Below are 22,102 nucleotides of genomic sequence, written 5' to 3'. Positions count from 1 at the left end.
TATATGTTATTTATATATTTTATATATAATCATATAAATTTACATACATATAAAATTTATACATATAATACATATAATCATTGTTTCTAAATTAGACACTTGCTTATTTAAAAATTAAAATTCATATTAACTCTTAACAGCTTCTAAAGATGAATGTAACAGTGAAAAGAAACTGTGCAAAGAAACATGATCACGTGTGACTGCTTATCAGGTAAAGCATGTTCTTTATCTGAGTCATGAGTAGTCAGGTTCACAGGGGTCGACCTCTCCTTTTCTAGGCTATTAAATTTGATACAGTCATGCCACTCTATAAATATGAAAACTGTGCTAAGCACTACAATAGTATCTGAGGAAATATGGTGAAATAGACCAGATTCTTGCTGAGAAGTCTTTATGTTTTAGGAAACATATCCTATTTATATATATTTACATAGTTTTGAAAAAGGAAGAACAGCAGCTTTCCTGGCTACCATATGTCGCACACTGTCAGAAGATGACCAATTGATTTTGGGGGGGTTCTTTTGAGACATGTGGTGGTACTCAGGGATTACTCCTGGCTCTTGCACAAGGCTCATTCCTGATGGACTGCGGGATTGTAGGGATGCCAAGATTCAAACCCACGTGTAAGAGAACACCTGCCCATTACACTATCTCTCTAGCCTCTGATCAGTTGATTTTGAAGACACCGTACAATATCAGATGAAGTTTTCCAGTTGCAATGATACTATTCATAATCTTATTTCCACCCAGTTTCTCATATTGTACTCCATACTCATCCCTAGATCTTTAAGGAGTACCATAATGTTATGCAGGCCCATTTGCTTGGCTGACTTCCACTAGAGTGTGAGCTCTTAATTAAGCAAAATTCAAAATTTTCACTATAAAGCCCTCAAACTAACATAGGTAGCACTACATAGGTAATCAAGAGACAGGCAATTAGTAAATATTTGTTGTAGAATAAGCATACTTTTTAAACATCTGCTTTTCAGATGTAAAGATTATGACTGATTGGAATGTACAGTTTTATTTCCAATAAAACCTAAATAACTTCAAATAATAGCATAATCTGTAACTAATTATAGTGGTTAGCATATCTTAAGGCATACTACATGAAGATTTATTGTTCCTTAATTTAATACCCATAATAAAATACTGCTAATGTTTTCCAATTAGTTGTCTCTTTAAAATTCATACTAAAAGTCTAGTACAACTGTGATATATAAACAAATTCATAGTTTCTTAACAATATATGACCAGAGTAAGTACATATTAATACTATCACAATGGCAGTAGTGCCAATGGGCTGATTTATGCTAAAGACAGCAATTAATGCATACAGAAGATGCTATCTAAAAATGACATGAAATAATTATGTGCTCAAGATAAAAGTATAAAGAATGATAAACATTTTACATTCTTCTGAGTTCTTTCAAAATATAGGGAAAGAAAAGCCAGCTATGTTTTTTTCAAGGGATTGTGCTTATTAGTATATGCAGTATTGTTAGATGAAGCCCAACAATTAACAAACAACCACTGTACTGGGGACTGTAGTGATAGCACAGCGGGTAGGGCGTTTGCCTTGCACGCGGCTGACCCAGGTTCAATTCCCAGCATCCCATATGGTCCCCCCAGCACCACCAGGAGTAATTCCTGAGTGCAGAGCCAGCAGTAACCCTTGTGCATCGCCAGGTGAATAAAATATAACTTTGTAAGTTCATAATATATGGAATAATACTCTACCATAACCACAAATTTAAGTTGATAAACTTCACATTTGAACTCTTTGAGAAGGCCATTGGGGTGGGGGGGGTGGGGTCACAGGCGTTGATGCTCTGGGTCTCACTTGCAAAGTCAGTTGTGGTATCTTGCCAGCACAACATGTGAGTGCTTTCTGACAAAAACAGCAGTCACAGAGAGTAATAACTGAAAGGTTTTTATATTCTCCAACTGCTCAAAAGTTTTACAAGTATTTATAAAAAGGTCACCAATAGAGGGCTTACCTGAGGTCGGATGAAAGAGGCCCTAAACCATCAAAAGCTATTTCCAAAGTCCAACTGGTAGATCTAAAACAGAGAGTAACAAAGACAGTTTGTGACAAAGCTGACACACAGTATTCTGGAAGGAGTGAAATCAATTGTGACATTTTTCATTTATTTGTAAATGCCTCTTTGGCAGTACACTCACTCAAAACGACAGTTGCTTCTTACAGAATAGGGGAGGTGATGGCCAAATAGAGGAATCCTGACAGTTGCTTTAATGAGATTCTGCATTAGGGCTACGCGAACACTCTTCTCCAACAAGAAGCTTGCCCTTCATTTTCAATATCATAATTCAGTAATTTGGGAAAATGTTATCTCTGTGGAAAATGAGACCAAGCTGGTGCTTAATAGGCTTTGCCCAGTTTATTTTCCTCTTATCTTTCAATTAGAAGAAAACATCCACAAGCAGGTATCTAAATAAATGCTAGTCATACAGACCAATTACCTATTTTATTTACAATGCATAGAATTTTTATTTATGAAATCACTATGGATTTATGTTTACCACTTTGAAGCAACTCAATGTTTAAGAGACATAATGCAAAGCTTTACTTTTTATATCTAAAATCCATAGAAAAATAAAATTATTGTCAAAGCACTTTAGTAGTTTTTGTAAACAACTACAAATTAAGTCTCAAAATTTTGCTTTATAAATTTAGTGAGTGCTAACTCAAAGAATAAAATGCTTACTACCACTAAAAAAATCTGAATAATAAAATTTCTTTTTCATTTATTTATTGAACTGTTCTTGAATCACACGCCAAGTACTCAGAAGTGCTGTAAAACAAAGGGTTTCAAAGCACTTCTGAAAATACATAAATCATTATGTACAGGGAAAGTACAACTCAATTTTGGGCTATCCCAAATTTTGTCACCTATTAGTTAGCTAACGCATTTTCTGAACCACTTTTTGGTGCATAAAATCAAAGCTCTGTGAAAAAATGAATAAAAAGAATCGATTTATGGTATCATATATCAGAGTAGCTCCTAACAGTATGAGTTCAAGTTCTAGATCCCAGAGATACGACCTTGGAGAAGTAACAAACTCTCTGAGTTCCAATTTTCTTAGTCACAAAGTAGAGCTAATAATTCTAAGTATATGCAATTTTATTAATAAATAAATGTTGAATATGAAACAGGTGAGTTCTTGGATCATGTTAAGTTTTGAGAAGAAATGCTAGCTGTACTTATTTTAGAGCTTTACACTGAAAACACTTCTTCCTAAATACCAGGAGAAAAAGGCAAGACACTAAATAGAAGGAAGGAATCCGAGCTGTTATTATATTATTATAAGTGCTTTGATTAGTTAATTAGCTCTATCTCTTCCATTCCTTGGCTCTTTGAAAGACAAGTCACAAAATACGAAACGAATAATACCACCTTTACATAGAACTTCAATTTATACTATGAAAACAATCTGGGAATAAGACCTTACCATCATACATCTTTAGAATAAGTCCAGTGAATACTGCAGTGTGCACCACTTCAGGTTGGCAGATTGACTATCTCTGGCAGATAACTGGTCAAAGATTGTATAGTGGTGATTTTATCCTTCTGGTCAATGGTAATATTTAGGCTATGTTCAATCGTGATGAAAACATGCTCCTTGATATAGCTTCATTTTATCTAGTGCAGTGATTCTCAAATTTAGTCACACTTTTAAATTACTCAGGATGGAGAAAGCTAATATATGTATATGTATATATATATATGCAATATGTGTGTATATATATATTAATTCTTATCAACTCCAGAGTTGTGGGTAATAAATTCAGAGAGTTTCAAACCACTCTGAACTCACATAACATACCAAATACTATTTAACATTAAAAACAAAATGCTGTATCTCAAGACAAAGTTGAGGTTAAAGGTCTTTTTTTTCTTTGATTCTTAAATACTTTATAAACTAAACAGTGGAAAATCCTTCTCTTTTTTGTTAGATGGGTTAATTTATATGGCTTTATAACAATTATTTATACTAACAAATGTTATGCACTATACAATAGACATAAAAATTTAAGAACATTCCGTGTCTTTCAAATGTTTTCCAAAAGTACTAACTTGCTTTAAGGTATTTTTTTTTTATTTTTATTAGTGAAACACTATGAGGTACAGTTGTAGACTTACAAATTTGTGTGCTTGGGTTTCAGTTATACAATGATCGAGTACCCATCCCTCCACCAGTGTCCATTCTCCACCACCACTATTTGATATATATATATATATATATATATAAGACATATATATTACAATTTCAGTAGTGTTTTTCCTACAGCACATTTCTATCAATAATGTATATGGTTTTATAAAAGCAGTGTCATCCATATTGTGCTCAAAGAGGAGAAAATTAGATTTCTGTTTTCTAATCCAAACTTCACAATTTTCTAATAGCCCGCTTTTTAAATTAATTCTACATATAGCTTTCATTTCCTGAAAATAATGCCTGATTTCACTTCTCCCCAAATACTCCAAATGGTAGATGACATGGGTGCTGTGGGAGGACCTAGGGGCCCCGGGGGAGTGCCGGAACGGGGAGTCATGGTGGTATCCAGTTTAGGAGCGTGGGGTAGCAGAAATGGCCTGGTCCCCCACCCCAAAATTGGAAGTCACAGTGGTTCCCAGTTTGGAGAAGGGGGGCTAGGGTTGCACACATGGCCAAGGACAAGGAGTGGATCCCCATCACCAACCTGGACCACTTGGTCAAGGACATGAAGATAAAGTCTCTGGCTGGAAATCTACCTCTTCTTCTTACCCATCAAGGGATGGGAGATGACTGACTTTTCCCTGGGGCAGTCTCTCAAAGATAAAGTTCTGAAGATCATGCTGGTTCAGAAGCAGACATGGGCTGGGTAGAGGACCAGGTTCAAGTCTTTTGGAGCCATTGGGGATTATAACATAAAAATATATAATATAATATAATATAAAATATATTATAATATAAAGACAATAGGCCCCAAGGTGAAGTGCTCCAAGGAGGTGACCATTGCTATCCTAGGCGCCATCATCTAGGTTAACCTCTCCATTGTTGCTGTGTAGTGTAACTGCTGGGGAAACAATATTGGGAAGCCCTGGGCATCTCTCACAAGGGGACGGGCCTCTGTGGTTCGTGCTGGGATGCCTCATCCCTTACCCCCAGAGTACTGACATAGTCTCACGATCATGATCACGACCATCCTGTTGTCCGTCAATTGCCTTGAGCAGGCCCCAGTAATGTCTCCTTCATCCTAGCCCTGAGATTTTCAAAAAAGTGCCATATTCAAGGCTCTTTCAGGGTTAGGAGAATGAGACCCATCGTTGTTACTGGTATTTGGCATATTGGGTACGCCACGGAGAGTTTGCAAGACTCTGCAATGTGGGCATGTTACATTCAGTATCCTGCCAGTTTGTCCAAAGTAAGAATGAGATAATAAGATGTTGCTTCCGGGAGCTGGGTTTTATAGTCTCTGGGTCTTGGCCGTTGATGGGATTACACTGTGCCAGGGGGCCAGTTGGTGGGTGTGACCCCTGCATGCTGGAATATGGAGGATCTGGGTGGAGGATGTTCAGCCCTGATTGGAGCAGGCTTGGAGATCTCCATATTCCAGTAGAGAGGGGTCGCACCCACCAACTGGCCCCCTGGCGCCATGTAGTGTAATCCCATCAATGGCCAAGACCCAGAGACATAGTCTGTGCCTAAGGAATTACTGATGATGGCTGGGATTGACAACTGCTATACTTCGGCCAGGGACTGCATCACCACTCTGGGCAACTTTGCTTAGACTATGTTGGATGGCATCTCCAAGACTTATAGCTACCTCATTCCAGACCTCTCTATCTCTTATAGCTGTCTCATTCCCAGAGACCATATTGACTAAGTCTCCACATCAGGGATTCTGACTACCATGTGAAGGCCCACGGCAGGATTTCTCTGCAGAGGACTCAGGTTGCAGCTGTGGTCACCACATAGTTTTTATAAGCGGCAAAGAGAGAGAGAGAGAGAGAGAGAGAGAGAGAGAGAGAGAGAGAGAGAGAGAGAGAGAGAGAGAGAGAGAGAATACTGTCTTATTTGCAAATGTGTACATTATAATAACTTTTGTTCCCAAATGCCCACTCTTTTCTTAAAACTATAATTTCTATACCTAAAGAACACTGGACATACTTTGGAATGATGATTTCCTGTCAACCACAGAATTGGAATGAGATTAAAAAGGAATTTATTTCAAAATCTACTATGGAGTTTTAAAGTGACATACCCTGTAATCACCATATTCCCATTTGACACTTGAAATGTAGTTTCTTACAGCGGCAAGGCGTTTGCCTTGCACGCAGCCAACATGGCCGACCCGAGTTCAATTCCTCCGCCCCTCTTGGAGAGCCCGGCAAGCTACCGAGAGTATCCCGCCCGCATGGCAAAGCCTGGCAAGCTCCCTGTGATGTATTCGATATGCCAAACACAGTAACAAGTCTCACAATGTTACTGGGCCCGCTCAAGCAAATCGATGAACAATGGGAGGACCATGACCATGAACACCTGTGTAATTATAAATTGCATAAAATAAAGAAATAGTGAGGGCTGGAAATAGTATAGCAGGTTGGTTTGCATGCAGCCAACCCAAATTCCATCTTTGGCACCTTATGTGGTCCCAGATACCTCACCAGGAATGATGCCTCCCTGAGTGAGGAGCCACGAGTAATCCCCCAAATCAATCAGAAGTGGTCTAAAAATGGGAAAGAAAAAAGAAATTGCACTTTGCACTGCAGGTCCGACTACAGAATGTATGACAAACAAAATCAAAATACCACCACCAAAGCTTTTTCCCTCTGGAAAGAAAGATGGCAGCCGCTTCAGAGTTTTGTGGAAAGCCAGGTATGAGCCAGTTGTGATGGGCCGACTGAAACCTCATGGGAAGGTGGGCGTTCCCGGCTTGTCCTTCATGGTCACGAGTTGCCCCCAACGAGTGGCTCTCCGACACAGCCATGGCTCCAGAGCACAGAAGCCAATCTCTTAATCATCTGACTCTCAGCAGAAATACTTCCAGAGTTAATAAGTAAAATACCAGAAATCCAAAATTGTGCAACCACAATAGTGGCCCTGCGACATCATTTGATTCTTGTAACCAGCTGTAGAAAACAAATTATTTCACAATGCCTTTTCAGCAGGTCTGATTTGGGGGTGTAAACTCTAAATAATAATGGTGCATCTTTTGTTGAAACAATGAATCTAATGAAAGTAGGTACAGTGTTAACTAGAATTCATCTGCATCACAGGCATTGGGAGGGTTGGGAGTGGGGGTTTATTGGGGTTCTTGGTGGTGAAAAATAAGTATTGATGAAGGGAAATGTGTTTGATAATTGCAGAACTGAGACTTAAACCTGAAAACTTTGTAATTTTTCCCACAGTGATTCAATAAATAAATTAATTAATTAAAAAAATACTTCCACCAAAAAAAAAAGGTCTAGAATATAGTTCTATGGAGGACTAGATGAGTATTAAAAACTAGTGTTCAGAAAGTTCAGAAGAAGGAAAATAGTTCTGGGCAAAAGTCTAGAAATTTGAACAGTCCTTCCTTCAATATAGATCAGGTCATAAAACAAAGCACACTCATGCCAGTTCTGGAAGTATTATAATTTGAGCAACCTCAGTGTTCATTTCTGTCTCCCTTACTCCTCTCTGAGATCCTGAGAACAATGCTGGACCTGCATTGCTCAGTAACCTCGTTGAGTCACGACACAGTTCAACAAGACTAAATGTGATGAGGTGGGAACATCCTCTAACATGTGTCTTTGTTGCTCTGACTTCCAACTGTTAGCAAACTCCATACCGTTTTTATTCAACGCACTTATTACTGACTTTCAATAATGCTAAGAATTTGGAAGAGTTAAAAATCTCCTGGGGAGTGTTTCATTTTAGCTGAAAATCTTCTTAGCGTTAATGTATCCCAAGACCATTGAGAAGGGGCTGGGAGTACCTCCCATTCCTCAAGCCCAGGAGCAATCGCACAGCACAATTCCTGATGACTTTTACAAATGAAATATTACAGATCTCAACTTTAGCTGAAGATCTGAATTTTATTTTTGGCATATTTACAATCTGCAAAATACAAGATCATCTTAAGTTAAAGTGATGGATTACATTATAATGCCTGCTCACAAAAGTTATAGGTGTTTGTAATGTCTTAAATTCTCCCCATTGGAAAGGATATTCACCGAATACACATCTGACAAGGGGTTGATATCCAGGATATACAAAATACTGGTTAAACTCCACAAGAAGAAAACATCCAACCCCATCCAAAAATGGGGCAATGAAATGAACAGAAACTCTCTCAAAGAAGAAATCCGAATGGCAAAAAAGCACATGAGAAAATGCTCTACATCATTAATCATCAGGGAGATGCAGATCAAAACCACAATGAGATACCATCTCACACCTCAGAGACTGGCCCACATTCAAAAGAACAAAAGCAACCGATGCTGGCGTGGATGTGGCGAGAAAGGGACACTCCTTCACTGTTGGTGGGAATGTCCACTGGTTCAGCCCTTCTGGAAAACAGTATGGACGATTCTCAAAAAATTAGAAATTGAACTCCCATTTGACCCAGCAATACCACTCCTGGGAATATATCCCAGAGAGGCAAAAATGTATAGTCGAAGTGACATCTGCACTTGTTTGTTCATTGCAGCACTCTTTACAATAGCCAGAAACTGGAAGAAACCTGAATGCCCAAGAACAGATGACTGGTTAAAGAAACTTTGGTACATCTACACAATGGAGTACTATGTAGCTCTTAGAAAAGATGAAGTCATGAAATTTACATACAAGTGGTACAATATGGAAAGTATCATGCTAAGCGAAATGAGTCAGAAAGAGAGGGATAGACATAGAAAGATTGCATTCATCTGGGGGATATAAAGTAACAAAGTATGAGATTAATACCCAAGAATAGCTGAGATCAGCACCAGGAGGATTACTCCATAACTTAGAGGCCAGCCGGGTATCCTAGAGGAAAGGGCAGTTCAGATAGAGAAGGGAGCACCAAATAAAGGATGTTTGGAGGATCCTCCCAGGAGGGGAGATGCATGTCGAAAGTAGACTATGGACTGAACATGTTTGCCACTCAATGCCTCTTTTGCAGACCACAACACCCAAAAGGAGAGAGAGAACACAGGGGATTGCCCTGCCACAGAGACAGGGGGGATGGGGGGATGGGGGTGGGAGGGATATTATCCATGGTGGTGGAAAACGGGCACTGGTGGAGGGATGGGTATCTGATCATTGTATAATTGAAACCAAAGCACAAAAAAATTGTAAATCTACAACATTAAAAAAAATAAAATAAAATAAAGGGGAAAAAAATTAAAAAAAAATTCTCCCCATTGAAAGACAGACAGCTGACATGATCTCGATAATCTTCCACAGTCTAAACAGAGTTTTACACAATGGAGACTTACTAAATGCCTAGTGTATTAAACTAATTCATAAATAGACAATAAATGTTTCCTTCTGTTTTTTTTATTTGTAGTAAATTGCCCTTATATGGGAATTTCATCTACTTCTTGGAACATTAAAGTACAAACATTAGGATCATATCCTTAATTAATAAGGATAAGATCAACATTGGCTTTAAAAATTTTACAAAGTTTTAAGAGGAATTTAATATTCTTCAATATTATTTCTTACAAATCCAACTTCATTTATAGAAATAAGAAATGCTCTAAAAACCATGGGCATTCCAATTATGAATATTAACGAGAGCTGCATTACAATGAGGTAATCCTGAGACTCAGCAGAGCAATAACTATTAATAACACACTCTACAGAGAATATAAATTTTAATGGTATAACTCATAAAATCTATGTTTCAAAGGTTACAAAACAGAATCAAGTTTACCAAAAGACAAACAAATCACACAGCATTGTTATTTTTCCTTTCAACTCTGATTTTTAAATAATCAACATCAACTCTCCCAGAGGTAAATCATACTTATCAGCAAATGAAATATAGGAAGTACAAAATCCTTCCAGAAGACTAACTCTCACTGCATTCTCCTAGTTGTTAATTTAATTCCCAGTATTTATTCAAATCTTTTAAAGAGAGAAAGAAGACTTTAGGGAGGTGGTCTTTATGTGGATTTTCTTTGCTGCACATGATGCACCATGCCTCTCCACAGGATTATACGATTTATCGAGAAATCATACTATCACTCTTGTAACTGAAAGCTCTATTTGAAGACTGAGCTCAACTCCAGATTTCCAAACTAAAAGAGAAAACACTGCAGAACTTCTGAGTCTTGACTTGAGAACTGATGACTAGAAAGCCAAGAACAAAGTAAGCACAAGTGAATGAAATTGGTAAAGAAAGCTTAAGAGAAACAGAGTGCAATGTATTAAAAAGTAATCATCCTGTTTTTTTTATTATTTATTTTGAATACCCATCCCTCCACCAGTGACCATTTCCCACCACCACGGATCCCAGTATCCCTCCCACCCCCCCCATCCCCTCCATCCCACCCTGCCTCTGTGGCAGGGCATTCCCTTTTGTTCTCGCTCTCCTATTGGGTGTTGTGGTTTGTTAAACCTGATTTTCAGGGAGAAACGTTGGATGATTTACTTTCCATTGATCACTTTGTATATAAGAAGATGTCTTATGGCTTACGCGGCCACGCGGTTTATAGTAAAAGTCCTGGTTCCCGCATGCTTGAGCTATGCTTGTAGAGGCTCATGGTCACCGGGGTTCCAACTGGAGGAGGCGGGATGCAGCACCTACCCCATCTGGGACTTCCCGGTGATCTCGGCTCTGTTTGGGACCTGGTGAGCTGTGGAGCCGCCCAGCGACCTTTCTTCTCTGAATCATCCTGTTTTTAACAACACTAATCATATCTAACTAGATGATATCCCTGGTAACTTATTTGTTTCAATGTGTTTTTGTTTGTTTGTTTTTATTTTGTTTTTTGGGGTCACACCTGGCAATGCTCAGGGATTACTACTTCTGGCTTTGCACTCTGATAACTCCTGGTGGTGCTCAGGGGACCATATGGGATGCTGGGAATTAACCCCGGTCAGCTGCATGCCAGGTAACCGCCTTACCCACTGTGCTATTGCTCCAGCCCCAATATTTGTGTCAATGTTTTTAATACCAACAATTTTGTTTTCCTTTTAAGTCATACAAACCAACTATGTAAATTACACTGCTTCTACCTAAGTACATTGCTTTAATAAGTTGATTTCACAAAACAAGACCAAAATTGAATGATGTGTCTTATTCAATGCTTTAAGTCATATTTCTTATTTCACACTTTTTTAAGATTCTTTATTTTTCAGTGATGATATCTGTGTGAAAAGCATGATATAGGAGTTTACAATCTGAATGAGAAAGAAAAGACTACCTTACATAGAACAACCATTTTTTATTTAAATTAGTGAGGCCCTTAGCAAAATACAGTAAGTATTCCCTGAAATGAATGTCTGACACATGAAGCTGAAGAAAGCTTTCATGTGCATTTAGATATGTTGACTTCAGGATTAGCTTATTTTTTTCTTCAATGCTCTATACTGTAAATAAGTTTGACTCTGATAGCCATTTGGTGTTTTCTGTAATTCTGTAGCCTAAGAATAGAAATGAAGCAATTGTAAACAATATGCAAGCAATTGAACATGGTTGTGCTCCAATAAAACTTTATATATGAAAACAGCTAAATTATTTGATTTGGCTTGGTAAAAATAATTTGCCAGTTCCTTGTCAACTTCATAATTTTGAGAAGTGATACACCCCATTTCAAAACAAAACAGGAAGCAAGAAATAGCATTATATCAGATAAAATTTTTATAGATATATTCTAAAATTTTATAAAATCAGAAATATTTGTTTAAAAATAATTTTAGGAAATATATTTTAAGAAAATACTTTATAAACTATTATTTTATATTGCCAGGCTCTCCAAAATATTAATTTTTCCCTTTATTAGTACAGATTATTTAGAATCATGCAAAGCTTTACCTAAGTTTCCTATCATTTAATTACCTTCCCTTGCACGCAGCCAACATGGCCGACCCGAGTTCGATTCCTCCGCCCCTCTCGGAGAGCCCAGCAAGCTACCGAGAGTATCTCACCCGCGCGGCAGAGCCTGGCAAGCTACCCGTGACATACTCGATATGCCAAACACAGTAACAACAAAGTCTCCAATTGAGACGTTACTGGGCCCACTCGAGCAAATCGATGCTCAACGGGAGGGCCTTTACTTTACTTTACTTACTTTAATTACCTTGACAACTATAATAGCTTTGACAAAAGTTTTCGCATAAAATTTTGATGATGCAAAGCTTAACTGCATTTAAAAAAGAAAAGGACTCATCATTTAGCAGTGCTCACGTTTTCTACCTCTTCCTTAGAAACTGAAATATTTTTCTGTATCAGGAAGTAATTCAGAAAAGTATACTATTAATTAATAATTCTAGGTGATCTTAAGTCTCATGGCAACACTGTTCTTTAGCGTCAATAATTAATTAATACCAACACAGTGAAATTTCTCAACAGAAGATATGATTGCTATCAATTATTTCAGTGGTAACTAAATTTAACATTACAAAATTCAATCTTAAGCATTAGTTAGCTATTTAAAATTTGAGTTAGTGATACTTACTCTGTTATTATATATATATATATATATATATAATTCACAAAAGGGATCATGACCCATTATTATCACAAATAATGATATGCAATCAATAATAATTATTATATGTCAGACAATATATTGTGTTATACATTTATTTCAGGTATTATCACTCTAATTATGAAATGATAAAGAAATTATCAGGGAGGTGGTATAGCCTGACTAAAGTCATACTTTTAATGGTTCGCAGCAGGCTTACTAGTTTCCAAATGCCAATGAGGCCAAAAAGCATGATTCAGTGTCTTGTGGGAATGCAAAGCCACCTGCACAACCAACAAGCTCTACACTTTGTCTGGAAAATATCTCCCACCACTGGCAAGAAAGAGAAAGAGAGTAAGAGAGGTTGTACAGTGGATAGAATATTATGAGGCCAATCCAGGTTTGATCCCTTGTCAAATATATGATTTCCTGGGCCTTACTAGAAATGATACCAGAGCACAGAGACAGGTATAAGTCCTGAGCACCATTTGGTGTGACCTCAAAACAAAAGGAAGAGAGAAAGAGGGACTAAAAGAAAAGGCAGGAAGGAAGGCAGGTAGGCAGGAAGGCAGGAAGGCAGGCAGGAAGGCAGGCAGGAAGGCAGACAGGAAGGAAGGCAGGAAGGCAGGAAGGCAGGAAGGCAGGAAGGCAGGAAGGCAGGAAGGAAGGCAGGCAGGAAGGCAGGCAGGAAGGCAGGAAGGCAGGAAGGCAGGAAGGCAGGAAGGCAGGCAGGAAGGCAGGCAGGAAGGCAGGCAGGAAGGAAGGCAGGAAGGCAGGAAGGCAGGAAGGCAGGAAGGCAGGAAGGCAGGAAGGCAGGAAGGCAGGCAGGAAGGCAGGAAGGCAGGAAGGCAGGAAGGCAGGAAGGCAGGCAGGAAGGCAGGCAGGAAGGCAGGCAGGAAGGCAGGCAGGAAGGCAGGCAGGCAGGAAGGCAGGCAGGAAGGCAGGAAGGCAGGAAGGCAGGAAGGCAGGCAGGCAGGCAGGCAGGCAGGAAGGCAGGAAGGCAGGAAGGCAGGAAGGCAGGAAGGCAGGAAGGCAGGAAGGCAGGCAGGCAGGCAGGCAGGCAGGCAGGCAGGCAGGAAGGCAGGAAGGCAGGAAGGCAGGAAGGCAGGAAGGCAGGAAGGCAGGAAGGAAGGAAGGAAGGAAGGAAGGAAGGAAGGAAGGAAGGAAGGAAGGAAGGAAGGAAGGAAGGAAGGATAAAACCAGAGTTGGTGGTGAATGAAAAGAAGTGTAAGTCAAACATACATGGGGAAGAAAAAAGGAAGCTCCTGAACACTTATAAGTGAAGATTCAAAAGTTATGCAATAGGAAAAAAAAAGCAAAAGTTATGGAACAGTCTAAATCATAGCTCCATACTTAATAGGCATGCTTATTAATGCTTATAAAATTCATATCCCTTTTAGATAAAATATGGATAATCAGACTTATTTTTCAGTGATATCATAAAGATGGGGCTGGAGCAATAGCACAGCGGCAGGGCCTTTGCCTTGCATGCAGCCAACATGGCCAACTCGAGTTCAATTCCTCTGCCCCTCTTGGAGAGCCCAGCAAGCTACCGAGAGTATCTCGCCCACACGGCAGAGCCTGGCAAGCTACCCGTGATGTATTCAATATGCCAAAACATAGTAACAAGTCTCATGATGGAGACGTTACTGGGCCCGCTTGAGCAAATTGATGAACAACGGGAGGACTGTGACCGTGACTAATTATAAAGATGAAATTATGTACATAAATCCTGAATCATAGCAACACTCCCTTAATGATAACTGTTAATTACAGAAGTGGTGATGTTTACAAGTTAACATGTGTGAGATATCTAGATAAAGGGTTAATGTCCAAGACATATAAAGCACTGGTAGAAATTCAGAAGAAAAAGTGAAGTTCAACTCCATCAAAAAATGGGGAAAGAAACTGTACAGAAACTTCTCTAAAATGGTCAAAAGGAATATGAAAAATGATATGTATCACTAATCAACAAGGAAACACAAATCAAAATAATTATATATCATCTAATACCAAAGAGACTGGCACTCATCACAAAAAATAACAACCAGTGTTGGCCATTCACTACTGATGGGAATTCACACCTCATTCACAACTGGTCCAGCCTTTTTGAAAGACAATATGGACTTTCCTCAGTAATTAGGTATTGCACTTCCATATGACCCAGCAATTTCATGAAGAATATATGGGGCTCTGAGGGGGATGTTTGGGGAAACAGCTATGAATCATTTTGTGTTTCAAAGACAGTTTCCTTTGAACATTATTCCTGTGGTTGAAAAATATAAACTCTGTATATTGAACACATTTTCCAAACATTGGTTTTAGCTATGATTACTACTTCTAAGAAAACTAGAATATTTTCAATACAATGTTATATATATAATATATGGCTAGTCCGAAAGTAGTGAGTGGTCGCAAGGTCAACCTAAAGTTAACCTGCAGCAAACTATAAACATATATAATATATATAGAAAATATAGCACATACTTTATTGACTTAAAATTATGGTACTTCTTTACATTATTGCATACCTCTTTCCATAAATAACCAGTAATGCAAACATAATTATCATGTAACTACTGAGCTCTGAAAAATACTAACCAGAGTTTTTTTTTATTTATTGAATCACTGTGAGAACAGTCACAAAGCCTTTTAGATTAAGTTTCAGTCGGTCATACAATGATCAAACACCCATCCCTTCACCAGTGCATATTTTCTACCACCAAGAACCCCAGTATACCACACTCCCACCCCTAACCTGCCTATGTGGTAGATTTCAACTTTACTCGCTCTCTACATTGATCACATTCAATGTTACGACAAAAGACCCAACGTTATTATTTGGAGTTTTCCCCAATATTCAGACCTGCCAAAAAGACATCATTAGATAATTTGTTTTCTATTACTGATTATGATGTAACATGGCCATTATTGCAGCTGTGTGATTTTGGAATTCTGATTTTAGTAATAAGTCTAGAGGGATTACTGCCAAAAGCTGCTGGGTTCTGAGACTGGTTTGTGTGCCTCTGGGATCATGGTCGTTCAGGAGCTGGAAGAGGTGTTTGTGGGCGGCAACGTGGGGCCTTGTCAGGGCATGGAGCAGGGCCGGTTCCACCCCCATCCCATGAAGCCCCTCGTGCCTCATCAATACAGTCTCATACCTGGCTGTCCATTAAGCAGTAAAAGATGGCAGCCACCATGCTGCCGCCGCAAGGGGGAACAGGAGGAGGGACAAACACCCTTCCCCTACCAGGGCAGCATAGCACTCTAGTTTAATGCAGAGTCCAGATGCATTTCAGTTGGACTTTTTTTTTTTCAACATCTTATTTTATTTTATTTTTTAATTTTTATTAGTGAAACACCATGAGGTAGAGTTGTGGACTTACAAGTTTTTGTGCTGGGTTTCAGTTATTCAATGATTGAGTACCCATCCCTCCAGAAGTGCCCATTCTCCACCATCAATGATCGCAGTATCCCTCTCATCCCCTCCCCCCCAATCCCACCATGCCTCTGTGGCAGGGCATTCCCTTTTGTTCTCTCTCTCCTTTTGGGTGCAGTGGTTTGCAAAAGAGGCATTGAGTGGCAATTATGTTTGGTCTATAGTATACTTTCAGCATGCATCTCCCATCCTGGGATGGTCCTCCCAATACCCTTTAGTTGGTGCTCCCTTCTCTATCTGTGTTGCCTTTTCCCCTAGCATATGCGGCTGGCTTCCAAGCCATGGAGTGAACCTCCTGGTACTTATCTCAGCCACTCTTGGGTGTTAGTCTTTTATTTTGTTACTTTATATTCCCCAGATGAATGCAATCTTTCTGTGTCTGTCCCTCTCTTTAGGACTCATTTCACTTAGCATAATACTTTCCACGTAGTACCACTTGTATGAAAGTTTCAGGACTTCATCTTTTCTAACAGTTACATAGTACTCCATTGTGTAGATGTACCAAAGTTTCTTTAACCAGTCATTAGTTCTCAGGCACTCGGGTTTTTTCCAGATTTCTGTCTATTGTGAACAGTGCTGCAATGAACATACAAGTGCAGATGTCATTCTGACTATACTTTTTTGCCTCTCTGGGATATATTCCCAGGAGTGGTATTGCTGGGTCAAATGTGAGCTCGAATCGTCTGTATTGTTTTTCAAAAGGGCTGAACCAGTCGACATTCCCACCACCAGTAAAGGAGGGTCCCTTTCTCACCATATTCAAGTCAAACCAGTTGCTTTTGTTCTTTTGGATGTGGGCCAGTCTCTGAGGTGATATCCCATTGTTGTTTTGATCTACATCCCCCTGATGACTATTGATGTAGAACATTTTCTCATGTGCCTTTTTGCCATTTGGATTTCTTCTTTGAGAAAGCTTCTGTTCATTGCATCACCTCATTTTTTGATGGGGTTGTGGGCATTATATTTTGCTCAAATTTTCCCATCACAATTCAAACCTGCCTTCCAGGGACAAACGCTAGATTATTTACTTTCCATTGCTCACTTTGCATATCAGGAAAGGTCATGCAGCTGGATAAGCAGTCATGTGGTCCAGGAGAATATTCCTGGTTCCCTCATACCGGAGCCATGCTTGTAGAAACTCATGGTTGCCGGGATTCCATCTGAAGAAGGCGGGGAGACAGTACCTACCCCATCTAACCAGAGTTCTTTTATTTAAAAGAGTAATCTGGGGAGCCAGAAAATAGCAGGCTTCTTAGGGACATATGCTTTGCATTATCAGGTCCCATGCTTGATCTCTGACAAGGCATCACCCTCCTAAGCATCACTCAGTGTAGCCTGGGAGCCCCTGAGGAACAGCAGTTATGCCCCAGAGGCCCTAGAACATCATTGCAGTGGCCCCTCTGGTCCCCTTCCCATAGGATCTGATCAGTACTGCATAATAGAACCCTACAATAGTCCTTTGCACACTGCTGGAGACTTTCCTCCTCTCCCCCCACAAAAAGAAAAAGGCAACATGGGCAACCAATGCAATTAGCACAGGTCAGAATATTTTTACGATTTACATATTCTTTCCTTCACATATCAACTTACTAGATAATGCATAAGGAAAGAAGCCTGAACTGTAAATTTCATTCAAAAGAAACACAAAACCTGGAGAAAAAAATATAACGTGGAATAAATTCAACCTGACTGGAGCATCAAATACGAAGAGAAATGGCAAGAGATGAATTTAGACGTAGAACTAGAGGCCAGATAATAAAAGGGCTTGCAGGTCATGTTAAAGTGATTAAGTTTTATTCTGAGGTTAATGGAGATTTCTTGAAAGATGTGAAGCAGAGTTCTGATTTATTTTACAGTTAGATCATCCTTGTGTCTCATGTGTAAAGAATGAATTTAGAAAGCCTATGATCAGAGACGAGTTAGGGGGATTAATCAGGAAAAGGATGATGGTGAACTCAATTAAAGCAGTTGAGTTGGTTGTGTAGGGACATATGACTATGAATGAAGATACCAAAATTAGTAGATATGAAATTAAGGAGATGTAAAATTAACTAAACATGAACTGGTTTAAAACTAAGGACACTACATTCCATCAGGTGGAAATATAAGAAAGAAAATACACTTGGAGATATAAAGGAATTTAAAAGAAAAATCACTATTCAGCTTTTTTTCTTCTATCCACCCTGTCATTATGCCTGGTTTATGTTTATCTGGGTTAAAAAAAAATGGGACTCTACCCCACCCTGCTGAAGCCCGGGATTCCACATCCAATCCCTCTGCTGCCATTATGCCAACAGATTTACGCCAAAGATTCACGAATACTCTCTGCAGAGACACCACCCACAAAAACACCAGGTACTCTAGCATTGGGCTGAGAACTCTGGGGTCTACTTAGAGTAGACACAGACCACTTTCCCTCTCTCCTATAGTTCCAGAAGCCCCAGCATCCATGGCCGCTAACGTGTAGACTGACCCAACAGTCCCTTCCTTCAGATTCACAAACTAAATCTCTGAGGAGATACGGGACAAGCATTTGAAATTCCTGAACACACCATCTTCCTTGCTGCAAAATCTGGCTCACCTTTGGGAGATGGGTGGGTCAGACCTCCGACATGCCAAGGTACCAGCAGCCACACCCACACCCCATTGTTGCTGCCACACCAATGGCCTAACCAGGACTTCGCCAAGAATCTCTGCAGACTCATCCCATTTCCACAGATACAGAAGTTCCTGGAACATTACGCCACCACCACATTCCAGAGTATTAGAATTCCAATTGGAGAATACCAAATTAGATGAGAAAGTAACATAGATGCCAACTAAAGGAAAAAAAAATAACCAGAGAAGGCACAACTAAGTAGCTTAGTAAATCCTCAAAGACTTAACAATCCAGCGGTGATATATAAGACTTTTCAGAAATTTTCTTTGACTGAATTATTTTGGATAATTCATCAGTTTTGGTTCTGACAAACAATAGGAAACAAATCATTATGTGCCTGCTATGGAGGCATGCTTGGGGAATAGTTGGGAAAATGGTGACAATGTTGGAAGAAAAGGAAGGTCACTACGGTGTTGGGATTGGTATTGGAACAGCAACAACTTTGTAACAACTTTGTTATGAACATTATGGTGTCCCCATAAAATTTAAAAAAATTTGAAAGTTAAATTTAAAAATCTCGGACTGTAATGTTTATAAAAATCATTATTTAAAAAAAAACTATGTCTAAATCATTACCGATGGTAAGTCTTGCTTTTAAGGACAAACTTTAAATGAGGCATAATAGAGCAAATAATTCATTGTTGATTAATATAGCAAACGTCATTATGGAAACAATATTTCAAAAGAAATGATCACCTAATTTACAAAAAAGTCAGTAACCAGGGGTATAACACAAACTGATAAAGTGCATATTTAGAACGTTCAACACCCCAAGTTTGTCACCTGTCATAGCATGTTCCACTGAGCACTGTCGGGAGTGGTCATACCGACACCTGAGCACCACTAGTGGAGCACAGCTGTCCAAGCACTGAACATGTAGGCAGGCACCACAGCCTACCACTTGGTTTGGATTCCAAAATAGAAAATAAATAAAAAATAATCAGACAAACAGAAGTGACAGAAAGACTATTAGCTTTTATATATATAAAAGTTATATATATATATACACACACACATACACATATATATACATATATGTATATATTTATGTGTGTACACACAATATATATAGGATGATGGATGATTTGGAATCAGTAGACAATCATAACTACACAGTAAAACGTGATTGAAGTTTCATACTGACTACTGTTCTTACTAAAAACATATTTTCCAGTGCTATCGTCTGCCACAACTCTCTTAATATCTCATTGCACAAAAATTTTTGTATTAATTACCGAAGTCAACTTTATCCTCCATTAATTTTACACACATCTGTCCACTTGGGTATTTGAATTTGAGTCACTTTTTAATGAGATGCTAGTATTAGGGGAAAAAATCAACACATAACAGGAAATACTCTAGAGAGTTCTGACAAAAAAATATGTGTCAAGACATATATCCATGAAAACATTACCTAAATAATAATCCATTATACCATGAATTAAGGAGTTATCACAAGGATTGTGTAGCTTAATTCTATGTGTCTTTTATTTCTAATTTGACCTTGTAAAACAAATGTATTGCTCATAAATAGTATTTTGTAGAGTTTAATTTGAACTTGAGACTTCTCAAAGTTAGTAAAAAAATAAAACAGTAATTTATTAATGAAGCACCCCATATACTTTCATGTTTTTTTAAAAATAAAAATTATATAAAAAGAGGGTTTTCCCCAACATCCCAAAGCTTCTTCTCTACTTACAATACCAAGCAATCTATCTTGGTAGAACAATGATTTGTTTGTGTGCCACAAAACAGGTGGTTCTTAGGGGCTATTGTGTGTGGGGGTTGCTTACAGTGGTACTCAAGGAATCAATCATGCAGTGCTGGAGAAGAGACTGAACATAGGCTTTCTACAGGCAATGCATGAACTCAACTCTATATGCCATCTTCCTAGCCCTTATTCCATTGTTTGAAACTGATTTTAAAAGAAGAGTATAATATCCAAGGTAAGAGTGAAAAACATGCCATTTTATATTTTCTTACCAGAAAAATACCCTAATATATGTATAACACAATTTTTGATTAACTCTAATAAGAAATATAATTTCAAATACATGAAATATTATCGCTATAATAATTGATTTTAAAGGCACTGCAATGAACAATGAAGATATTCACTGATTTGTTTTGACAAAAGAATGTTTGAGTGACACATACAAGCAATCTTTTAGAATCAGTAGATAATTTTAGAGACAGCAAGAACTTCCCCTAAACACATACAAGTCCATAAATCTTATAAAACTTGCATTTACTTTCCTTTAATAACAATGAAGCAAAATTAAAAGTCATTTTCAGGTTGAAAATATAAAACTATACACTAAAAGTATACATGTTTTTAAGCCAGAAAGTTATATTTTTTTTAAAAAATTATTTAAAAAGCACTTATGGCAAGAAGTTTGTCAAACTAATTAAATGTCAGCATTTGCATTTAAAGATATGTGTTAAAAAAGTAAGCAATCATTTAAAATTTGTAACAATATTATCAAATAATAAAAGGTAAAGGCCCTCCCGTTGTTCATCGATTTGCTCGAGCGGGCCCAGTAACGTCTCCATTGGAGACTTTGTTGTTCCTGTGTTTGGCATATCGAATACGTCATGGGGAGCTTGCCAGGCTCTGCGTTGCGGGCGAGATACTCTCGGTAGCTTGCCGGGCTCTCCGAGAGGGGCGGAGGAATCGAACTCGGGTCGGCCATGTTGGCTGCGTGCAAGGCAAACGCCCTACTGCTGTGCTATCGCTCCAGCCCATTATCAAATAATAGATTTTTAAATTTCAAATTTTTATCAAACTTCAAAAACATTACTCTTTAGTTATACAATTTACACACAAATTCTGTTCTCATGTTCTTCCCATTAAATATAACAACATGCTCTTCATAACTCTTCTAACTTCCAAATGGAAAATTTAAAAATACTTTGCAAAACAAAATTTTAGATCACAGAGGTTGTTCCGAAACTACTTATACTTAATGTTTTAAGCAAAGAAAATATAAAGGTAACTAATTTTTATTAGACAATAGTACAAATATAACTTGTTACCATTTTTGTTAGGTGGATAATTACATAGCTTTTCAAATTAATCTAAATGAATTCTACTACCGATTAAATTCAATGAGTTGGTTTTCTTAATAAAACAATTTAGAACTAGTCAGTTCCAGTTTATTCATTCCTAATGCTACTTTGAGCCTTTATAAATCATTTATTGAGAGAGAAGAATTATCAGGTAGAAAAGAATTATCCAGAAACAGAAGATATGTGACTATCTACTGATGATACACGAGTAGTTCCCTTTTCCCCAAAAGGGAAAATGATTCTCAGGGAAACAATTCAGAGTAG

General features: G+C 38.4%; 1 pseudogene; it reads left to right on the top strand.

Moving 5' to 3' along the window:
• Positions 1 to 4,511: 4,511 nt before the first annotated feature.
• Positions 4,512 to 5,075, top strand: LOC130020078 (40S ribosomal protein S2-like; annotated as a pseudogene).
• Positions 5,076 to 22,102: the final 17,027 nt, after the last annotated feature.

Source organism: Sorex fumeus, unplaced genomic scaffold (genome assembly GCF_029834395.1).
Source record: "Sorex fumeus unplaced genomic scaffold, SorFum_2.1 ptg000010l, whole genome shotgun sequence".
In the NCBI taxonomy this organism is placed as follows: Eukaryota; Metazoa; Chordata; class Mammalia; order Eulipotyphla; family Soricidae; genus Sorex; species Sorex fumeus.
The sequence above is the reverse complement of the archived record's forward strand: the minus strand, read 5'-3'. Positions and strand labels throughout refer to the sequence as shown.